Source organism: Ursus arctos, unplaced genomic scaffold, assembly GCF_023065955.2.
Source record: "Ursus arctos isolate Adak ecotype North America unplaced genomic scaffold, UrsArc2.0 scaffold_24, whole genome shotgun sequence".
Classification (NCBI taxonomy): Eukaryota; Metazoa; Chordata; class Mammalia; order Carnivora; family Ursidae; genus Ursus; species Ursus arctos.
Genome location: NW_026622919.1, coordinates 19,225,297 through 19,236,134, shown reverse-complemented (window position 1 = coordinate 19,236,134; position 10,838 = coordinate 19,225,297).

Genomic DNA, 10,838 nt, shown 5'->3' with positions numbered 1-10,838 from the left:
TTAAGTCACTGGTCTCTTAAAGCTTGTAGATGTGGGGAAGGGGGATGCCTGTTCTTTCTCCATCACAATGAAAGGGTCTTCCCCGACTTCCAGCCTCTTCAACTCTGAGCAAATGCCTCCCCTAGCTTTTCCTCCTCCTTCCTCATTTTGGAAAACATGGGTTGGGTCCACTCATGTGAGACATGTCTTTCCAGGGTAAAAAGGCTAACAGATATTACCTTACTCTCTCCTGACATTCTGGGTCCCAGGTCCCCGCCCCCCCCCCCAGTCAGGTGACCATTCCACCAGTTTCATGTTCCCACATCAGAGTGTCCTGTTAATCATCACAGCAGCAGGCCTGCAGCCACCACCCCCACCACCAGGCCCTGGGCAAGCAATCGAGTTCGTCCAAGTGCCTTCAATCTTGTAAGCAGGGTATGTCAGCCAGTTCGAGAAAGCCACTGGTCAGGCAGCTGGAGTCCAGGACAACCAGCTCAGGAGACCAAATCCAAAGCCTAGACTATAAGCAGGCCCTAAAGTGGGTCCATAGCTAAGGCTCCATAATTCTGTGTACAGGTGATCTCCAGTTTAAAGGGCCAGTGCTCTCCACTTCGGTGGGAAGATTTCAAGGAAGTAGTAAATATGTAGTGACCTAAATTTTCAGGATCACAAGGGCAAACAAAGTAGGTTGTCCCTAGATCATGGTGGATTGTCAGGGCCCCTCTTAGGCCCTTATGCACCCTAAAGGTGAGGTTTGGGTGACAATAGCAAACATGTATGTGGCCACTATCCTAGGTACTTCACATTATTTTGTTCAATGCTACAAAGTGATGGATATTATTAATCCCATTTTATAAATGAGGAAGAGTACCCAGGAACTTTGGGCAAATTATGATTTTTTCCTCCTGGTTCATTGTTGACCTGAGGACATCTTTTTCCCTTCATGGACCTACTTATCTTTAATAAAGCTTTGAATATGAACAGTGAGAAACATTTAGACCAGGCCCTTATGAACAAAAGGGACGGCCGGGCAGAGAACAGGCAGTCAGAGGCTGGGCCCTGGGCTGTCTGAGGGGTGGCGGGGAGGCCATTAGCCTGTTACCACCACAGTCAAAGCTTGAACTTGTCACCTTCACTTGCCAGGGCCCGCAGGAGGCTGACTCAGGAGAGCCAGACTGGTCGATGTCAACCAGCCGCCTGTCGTCTCGGTACCGAGGGTGACTTCAGGGGAAACCAGCGTGCACCTGGTGCCTTCTCGGCTCCACCTCTGGCCCCTGCACCACTGGGCACCTTGCCCGGCTCCTCTCCCCTTATCGCCTCTGCCCCTGATGACCAACCTTTCATCACCTGGGGTATCTGCTGGAGTGACTGGTGCTGAGTGGGGGTCATGAGCGCCGGCAGATGTGGCCACAAGCCCAGGGCCTTCCTTGGCCAGACCCAGTTAAAGGGTGTGGAGCCCCAGGGGGAGGAAACAGCAGGTAGTCCAGAGTAAAAGTTGTGTGTGGTTAGTACTCCAGTCACGTACCCCAGGCTGGATCTGCAAAGATGCCTCCTTTTCCCCACTGCGAGCGAGGGCCAGGCCAGGCGCTGCAAGCACAGACACACACCTCGGATCCAGCTTCAAAGCCAGGCCCTTCCCCCCAAGGCTATTTCCAGATCACCCATCACCCCCGGGCAGCGCAGCGCCTCCCAGTTCTTGGCGAGGGGCAAACCCCCAAGCATGTCAACTAGAGGGCAGCTAGGAGGCCAGGTGGAAAGGGAGGAGGGCCTCTGGGAATCAGGGCAGCAGGTGGTGCTGGTGGTGAAAACTGTGGTCTGAGAGCCTGCAAGCCATTGAAGTCACTGTCCCGGGGAGATGAGAGGTGAGGGTGGCTGCCGAGAGAGACGGCTCACGCCCAGGACAGGCACCTCTCCAACTAAACAAATAAGAGAAAATCAGCCATTTCAGGGTACTATACCCAGAACCCCCATGTGATGTGACCCAGGGACAGAGAGCCAGTATCAGGAAGCACTTTATGGTAGAAATAGAGTGCTATAAGCCAATCTGGAACTCGGGATTGTCCCTTTGGAAAGTGTACCCGGATGAGGCGAACAGGGGAAGAGCACCAGGGTGGGTCGGGAGCTCACGGTCAGTGCAGACCCGGACAGGCGTGGTGAGTCAGTCCGCTCACCCTCATCCGGGGTCTCCGCTGGCCACCCGTGTGCTCCGTCTCCCGAGAAAGGGGCTCTCCCGTGGAGAGTCAACTCAAATCCAACACCAGTATACCTTCCAGGAAGGCCCACCTCCACCATTTGCTCACTTTCCATTCCTCTTGCGTATGCGGAGCAGGTAAGGGGCTGCCCTATGAAAGTAACGGGAACATTTTAAATTGATGTTCTGGTTTTCTAATCCATCATTTCTAAAGTTTTAGTGAAATGCCCTAGGGCCTGATCGCAGCTGTGTGAATTGGTAAAATCAAGTTTCTTGCAAAGCTGCAGGCTCTTGTCAATCAAGGTCTGACACCCCTGTGAGACCCAGCTGGAAACGCCCTCCTCGTATCTCTGGCATTGCTAGAGTACTGACCCTGGCCATGGACTCCAGAGGTAGGCAATTCGTCCCTCCAACCCCGAAATCCATATGAACTATGAATAGGGTGACCAGCTCATCCTGGTTTTATTTTTTATTTTTTTTAAGATTTTATTTATTTATGTGACAGAGAGACAGCCAGCGAGAGAGGGAACACAGCAGGGGGAGTGGGAGAGGAAGAAGCAGGCTCCCAGCGGAGGAGCCCGATGTGGGACTCGATGCCGCAACGCGGGGATCACGCCCTGAGCCGAAGGCAGACGCTTAACGACTGCGCCACCCAGGCGCCCCTCATCCTGGTTTTAGCACCGAAAGCTCCAAGAGGCTCAAGAACCCCTCAGACTTGGTTTTAACTAAATTTCCCACATTCCCTCAGTCCTGAGAAAACCGGGATCATTGGTCACCCAAATGAAGGAACAGCACCAAGAACGATGAGAAAATCTTGAAGCATTATCTATGAATGATCAGGGCTGGATTAAGGTCTCCTAGACAGTTGTTCATTTTGTTCATTAATTAAGCAAACATTCATTAAAAATAGAGACCAAGTTGCCCATCAAGCTTCATAACGAACCCTACCTAAGGGGTTTTTCGATTTTTTGGGGGGTAGGGAATATAATATATAATATAATTAACTTAAATGAAATAAGTTAAATATATTAATATAATTTTTGCACATGATCATATATTTTATTATTCTGCTTTTTTAAAAAACTACATAAACTGCCCACCCAACGTGGGGCTTAAACTCATGACCCTGAGATCAAGAGTCTTATGCCCTACCGAGGTGCCCCTGTCATTCTGTTTTCTTTTTTTTTTTTTAAGATTTTATTTATTTATTTGACAGAGATAGAGACAGCCAGCGAGAGAGGGAACACAAGCAGGGGGAGTGGGAGAGGAAGAAGCAGGCTCATAGCGGAGGAGCCTGACGTGGGGCTCGATCCCAGAACGCCGGGATCACGCCCTGAGCCGAACGCAGACGCTTAACCGCTGTGCCACCCAGGCACCCCCGTCATTCTGTTTTCTTAGTTAAATGACTCAAAATATAAGCTGTAAAATGTTAAGGGCTATAGGTAAAATATTATACAAAATAATATTGAAATCATTATTGAGCATTTAATATACACCAAGTACTGTTCTAAGCACTTTACATACATGAGCTCATTTAATTTTGACAACTGCATAGACAGGTACTGTCTGACCCGGATTTTTACAAACAAGGACACTGAAGGTCAGGGTCACACAGCCGGGCAATGGTCTCTCCTGTCCTGGAAAGAGAAAACCTAGGAAGTGATGCATTAGCTGCCACATATATGGTGGGCTGTCAACTGCGGGAGGGGAGGGCCTCTACTGTGACCGTCCAGGGAGCAGAATGAGGGTGGTGGAGGGAACTACGAAGGGGCAGGTTGCAGCTCTGTGGCAGGAAGAGTATCCGCACCGTTGCTGCTGTCTTCAGGTGGAATGAGCGGCCACATGGCCTGTGAGTCCCCCTTCACCGAACCCCGTCAAGCAAATTCTGCGCGACAACTAGCCTGGAACAGTCAAGTCCTAGGAGATGGATGAGGTGACCGTAGTGTGCTTTCCAGCCTTAAGGATTTAGGAATTTCTTGGAAACCAATTTCGTTTATAATAAAGTATATTCATTTTTTATTTGTATTTATATTTATTTTTTGAGGCTCCACACCCAGTGTGGAGCCCAATGCAGGGCTTGAAGATCCTGAGATCAGGACCTGAGCTGAGATCAAGAGTCGGACACACTCAACCGACGGAGCCATCCAGGCGCCCCATGAATTCATTTTTTTTTTATTTTTATTTTTTTAACAGATTTTATTTATTTATTTAACAGAGAGAGAGAGACAGCCAGCGAGAGAGGGAACACAAGCAGGGGGAGTGGGAGAGGAAGAAGCAGGCTCCCAATGGAGGAGCCTGATGTGGGGCTCGATCCCAGGACTCTGGGATCACGCTCTGAGCCAAAGGCAGACGCTTAACGACTGAGCCACCCAGGCGCCCCAAATATATTAAGGCCTACTGTGTGCCTGAACCCTTTCCAGGAACTGGGGATCCCTAGGTGTGTAAGCGAACGTCCTGACTGTCAAGAAATTCACAGCCCGACTGGGGCGCCTGTCTCTATCTCTGTTTAATAAAAATAAATAAAATCCTAAAAAAAAAAAAAAAAATTCCCAGCCTGAGACACCTACGCAGCAAAGTGACAGTTAAGGTGATAAGCACACATCAGCAGGGTCACACAGTGTGTGCTCAGTAAATATTTACTGAGTGTTAGCAAGAATGAAAGGCTTCGGGAGGCCCGTGTGGGAGTCACACAGAGGAACGATCATTTGACAGGGTCTTGAATTCTCAGGGAAGCTTTCCAAGGGGAGACATAAGCGACGGAAGGGGGGCTAGCCTGTGCTAAGGCCCTTGCTGGCAGGGAAGCGTGAGATGGCGTTTACTTCTCTTCTGCGGCTCAACCGCCCCCTTCCTGTCTGCTGGGGCGGGGAAGCTCACACGGGCAAACGGGCAAACGAGGCCACCGGAGCCCACCTGGGGCTGAGGGAAGGCCAAACACTGAGCAAAGAGGTTATGGCCCAACCCAGGTCTGACGGAAGGCTTCCCAGAGAGAAAGCAACGGGGCCTTGTATGCAGGGGAGCCGTTAATGTGTTCACATCCGGAGGGAAAAGCATGGTAGGCAAAGGGAAAAGGACCTGAGGGGACCGGGAGGCCTAGAAACAAGACAGTGGGTTCTGGAAACTGCAAAGGCCCAAAAGGCGCATTTGAAGGAGCAGCAGGAGACAAGGTCAGGTTGATAGTCCAAGAGCAGACAGGTCATGCAGGGCCTTTTATGCCATGTAGAGTTTGGACTTTATTCTCCGAGCAAAGGGGAGCCCCTGAAGGCCAGCTGGGAAGCTTCAGCCACCAGCCTGCCCTTTCTGGACTTTTCACCCAAAATAACACCACACCCCTGCCCCCACCCCCTGCTCTCTATTCCCTCCTGTTCCCTAACTCTGCAAACTGATATTTGGCAGAATCTGGTATCAGAACTCTAGCCTACGTCCTGCGGCTCCTTCCTAAAAGTGGATTCTTAGACGCCGCTGCCCACGCCGGCGGCCCGCTCTTGATCATTTTGTTCTCAGGCACCGTGGCCTGCCCTGCCCTGCCCTGAGCTGCCCCAGACCAGCTCTGCTCAGCAGACTGCCCCACTTTCTTCCCTCCCCCAAAGCCCTCCCAGATCATTCCTGACCGGGCACACCCGGGGCCTCCCGCCACGTTCGACCACAACAATCCCCTTTCTGTCTGCAGTCCACCACATGCATAATTTCACGTGAGTTTGTTAGTCTTATCATTGTATTTTTGTTACGTAATTTCCTTTTCTAATACTCTCAAATATAACTCCATGTGTTCTCTAGAATGTTCAGGCATTCTGGCAAGCATTAAGTTCCAACAAATAATAGATTTTAAAATATGTACCCTCAAAAAACAATTTTTAAGGGGCACCTGGGTGGCTCAGTTAAGCGGCTGCCTTTGCATCAGGTCACGATCCCAGGGCCCTGGGATCAAGCCCCGCGGCAGAGTTCCTGCTCAGCAGGGAGTCTGCTTCTCTCTCTCCCCTGCCCTTTCTCCATCTCCCCCCCACTCGTGGTCTCAATTGCTGTATCTCTCTCTCTCCAATAAAATCTAAAATTTAAAAAATTATTTTTTAATGATTTTATTTATTCATTTGAGACAGAGAGAGACAGAGGGGGGAGGGAGAGGCGGAGGGAGAAGCAGACTCCCTGCTGAGCTGGGAGCCTGAAATGGGGCTCGATCCCAGGACCTGGAGATGGTGACCTGAGCTGAAGGCAGACGCTTAACCAACTGAGCCACCCTCAGCCTGCCTTTAAAGTGAACGTGGGATAGTGTAAAAGGACATTGTTCCTGTTATATATTGCTGCATAAAATTCACTGCAGAACATAGAGACATAAAACACTGATTTACTATTTCTCTTGATTGTGTGCACTGATTGGGCAAGTCTTCTGCGGGTCTCTTCTGGCTCACTGGGCCACTGCAGATGGCTGGAACAGGTGAAAAGTCCAAGTTGGCTTCATTCACGTGTCTGGCAACTGGTGCTGGGTAGGAAGCCTCAGCTCTCCTTCTCATAACCTCCCAACCTCCAGCAGACAAGACCCGCTTCCTTGCATAGCGGTCCAGGATGGTGTTCTAAGAGGACAAGCCCCAGGGCGCAAACCCTACCCTCCTGTGCTTGTGTCATGCCTGTCGGCCAAGGCACACTTTATGGTCAAGCCCAGAGTCAATTCTCGGGGGAGCTACACAAGGGCATGAACACTGAGAAGCAGACTTCGCTAGGGGCCCTTGGTGCAACAATCCACCATAGATATAAAGGCTAGCCCTTTTATAAGAATTTAAACATGGTTGAAACAAAATATTGCTTTGGGTTCAATGGTAAGGTTAAGTCAGTCAGTCAGAAGGCGATTTCACGTCTGTGTATAACTCTGATTCCCCTGTAGCTAACTTAACAGCTAGGGCCTCCTAAGTGAGTTGCATAATCTCTTACATAAGCAATTAGATGCTACATTCAGTTATACATCATGGCCTGAACTTCATAAACCTATTTCTATAGGTAAACAACAACAAAGAACTTCTGTTTTCTTAACATCCTCCATACATAATCATGTTCTTTATTCCTAAAAAAGAGTTATTACTTAAAAACAAGTATTTGTGAAAAGTCTAATTCCCACAAGTTATACATGACACCAACTTTCACCTCAGAACCAAATTTCTGCAAATACGGGAAATACAAAGATGGATAGGTTTACAATTTTTTTAATGAACGCATTTCTTTGTTTCCTCAAAGCGCTTAGGCAAATAAAACTTCAGATCTCTTGGGAATTTGGGGGATCCAATGTTTCAACTGATCTTGAGACTAGAGCAGTTCCTCAGACACCTGCCGGGACGCGTGCTCCCTCACCTGGAAGATGCTCCCTCCAGAAGAGCTGGTCCCTGTCCAGTTCTGCATCACACCTCCACCTGGCTCCCTTCACTCCAGCCACGTTGGGCGTCCCCCAGGTCCTTCAACCACTCACACTCTGACTTCCCAGCCCTCTCCACGTGTCTCCTCCTCTGGGGTCTCTCCTCCTCACTCCACTTCCTTCATCCGGCTGGCCCCTTACTCATCCTCCAGATCACTTTCGTGTAACTTCCAGGGAAGAGTTCTGGTTTCCCTATAGATGTTCCACCAGCACCCTCTATTTTCTTTGCCATAAATGTCACCACACTTTGTTATCTTATGGTTTGGGTTTTGTTTTTTCTCCCTGAGGGCAAGGACTGACCTGTTCATCGCCATATCTCTAGTGTCTGATACATGGTGGAAATGCAGAGACATCCCTCAAAAGAATATAAATACCAAGCAGAAAGAAAACGATGAACAGCGCCTTCTGGATAGCCAGGTTCACGTACTCGAGATTAGGCACTTCACCCATACGGGAGCCTGTCGAGTCTTGACTCGTAGTCTACTCACTCTTATCATTTTTTTTTTTATTTTTAAAGATCTGTATTTATTTACTTGAGAGAGTGAGCGAGAGCACGAGTGGTGGGAGGGGCCGAGGGAGAGGGACAAGCCACTCCCTGCTGAGCAGGGAGCCCAATGTGGGGCTTAACTGGGGGCTCGACTGGGCGCTGGATCCCAGGATGCTGGATCACAACCTGAGCCAAAGGCAGACACTCAACCAACTGATCCACCCAGGTGCCCTACTCACTCTTATTTCAAACAAAATTCTAACCTATTTAGATGTATGAATTCTTAGACTAACACAAATTTGCAAGGAGAAAGGAGAGGGGTACTAGGGACTTTTTTTTTAAGAGTTCTTTTTTTTTTTTTAAGATTTTATTTATTTCAGAGAGAGAGAAAGAGAGCTTAAGCAGGAGGGAGGGGAAGAGGGAGAGGGAGAAGCAGACGCCCTGCCAAGTAGGGAGCCCAATGCAGGGCTCGATGCAGGGCTCGATCCCAGGACCCCAAGATCATGACCTGAGCCAAAGGCAGATGCTTAACCAACTGAGCCACCCAGGTGCTCCTAGGGGTACTAGAGACTTTAAAGTAAAAGACGTTAGGACCCAGGCTATCACCCCAACAAGGAGAAAAGAGACAGAAAAATGACAAAAAGCCATAAGGAAGGGACGATCTGGCTTAAGGGTGAAAACACCTCCAAAGGAGTCTGCGGGCAGCTTAGCCAGAAGCGAAGGCTCCCTCCTTTGCTTCATGCCCATGCCTCGAGCCAACAAGAAAAGATTGAATTTCATTCAGTATATTCCACTGAAGAAAAGAGAGGAGTAAAGAATACATTTTACAAATATTCCTACCAAAAATAATTTTTAAATTTTTTTAAAGATTTTATTTTTAAGTAATCTCTACACCTGATGTGGGACTCGAACTCACAACCCTGAAATATCAAAAGTCACATGCCCTACTAACCAAGCCAGCCAGGCTCCCCCTAAATAACTTTTAAACGTTTTAAGTTATGGGACCTAGAGAGATAAGCCTGGTTTTCTGGGAAATTCACTTATCTATGTGGAAAATCTTTTTTTTTTTCCTGATAAAATGTAACAATGGCTGAAAACAATAGTAAAACAGTGAGGGGCTACTGCTTTTCCCCTGGAAGATGCAATGAAATTCCTCAGGGATACCTGCACTCTGTTCCTGCTCTCCTAGTAATTACCCCCCTATATTCCAACTAATGGTTCACCTCCCTGTCTTCCCCAAAGGCCAACGCATTTCTTGTGGGCTGGGACAGTGTCTCTGATCTCTGTATCCCTGATAACTACCACAGGTCCTAGGACATCGGAGCTGTGCAACAAACATTTGTCGGACAAATGAGAGAATGATGTCAAGGTCATCGCCTCTCTTCCCTGACTCTCCTTTAACAAGAAGACATTAAAAGACCCACCGCACGTGGGACAGCCGGCTGGCTCAGTCTGTAGAGCATGTGACTCTTGATCTTGGGACGGTAAGTTCAAGACCCAGGTCGGGTGTAGAGATTACTTAATAACAAAATCTTAAAAAATAAATAAAATAAATAAAAGACTCACCCACAATCAGATCATAGTGTACCCCAGGGTAAATTCATGTGTTCGCCACATTGGCCTATAAATCAGGAATATTGTGACTTTAACCCTAGGCAGTTTCCAAAGAGAAGGGAAAGGTGGGGGATGGGGGAAGAGAGGTCATTTCTGCACCTTTAGAAATGAATTTTTTCAATTCCTTTCATGCATGACATAGGAAAAGATATCCCAAGATTCTTACACAGAGTAGCTATGGTGTCAAGGAACCAAACGGTGTGATGTTGCTGAATTTCTGATATTTGATCCTTTGGAAATATTCCCAACAGACACATTACACAATATCCCATTAGCACCTGAATGGAAACAAACTAGTGACAACGAGTATCTTACTTCCTATAATATCCAGTAATCGTCCTGAATCATGAACTGGATCTGTAGACAGCGGCACGGGCACACAGACTCAGCGGAAGGCAGGCCAGTGTCAAGGCCAGACCTGCAGAGTGAGCTGGGACAGGGGAGCGGTCAGAACCCACACAGCTGGAAGGTCATCCACGGGGTAAGGCTAAGTTGCCAACTGGATGTGTTCCTCTAAATCTACCCTGTGGCAGCTTGTCTTGGTCCAGGAGCACAGCCACTGTCAAAAGATGGCCAGGAGGAGGTGGTAAGAGTGAGAGAGAGCCTCAGGGGACCCCCAAACTATAGCTGGGCCAACGAGGAAAACACTGGGCCAGACACCCCCAGATCTTGCTCAAGGCTTGAGAACAATCCCTCTTCCTTTCCCTAACTTGCACTTCTCTCTGAGGACTCCCGCTCCCGCAACGGGCCATCCTTGCTTAGGATTCCTGAACCTAGAGGGAACTGCTCCCCAAAACCTTCCCTCGCCCAGTTAGATTCTGGTTCTGGAAAAGGCACTATTCTGAGTATCCTGAAGGCCCAGACCTTAAGGATGGAAATGAGTCGCAGAGAGCACTGGCTTAGAGGGATAGTATGAAAAAATACCAGGTTCCCTGAGGTTCATGAAAAGGATGAGTGGAGACGAACATAATAATGTTAGAGGCCTGTGAAGGCCAGACTACTACCTCTGCTTCTAGAACATAACCATAAACAATACAGTGAAGGGGGCCCCCCACCCAGAGCCAGGGAACAACCTTAACCGAAGCCTCATGTAGCCCCTGGAAATCCTTGCGACCTGGCCCTCTTATGGACTGTAAACCGAATCAGTCCTAACAGCACGATAAAATCCATCT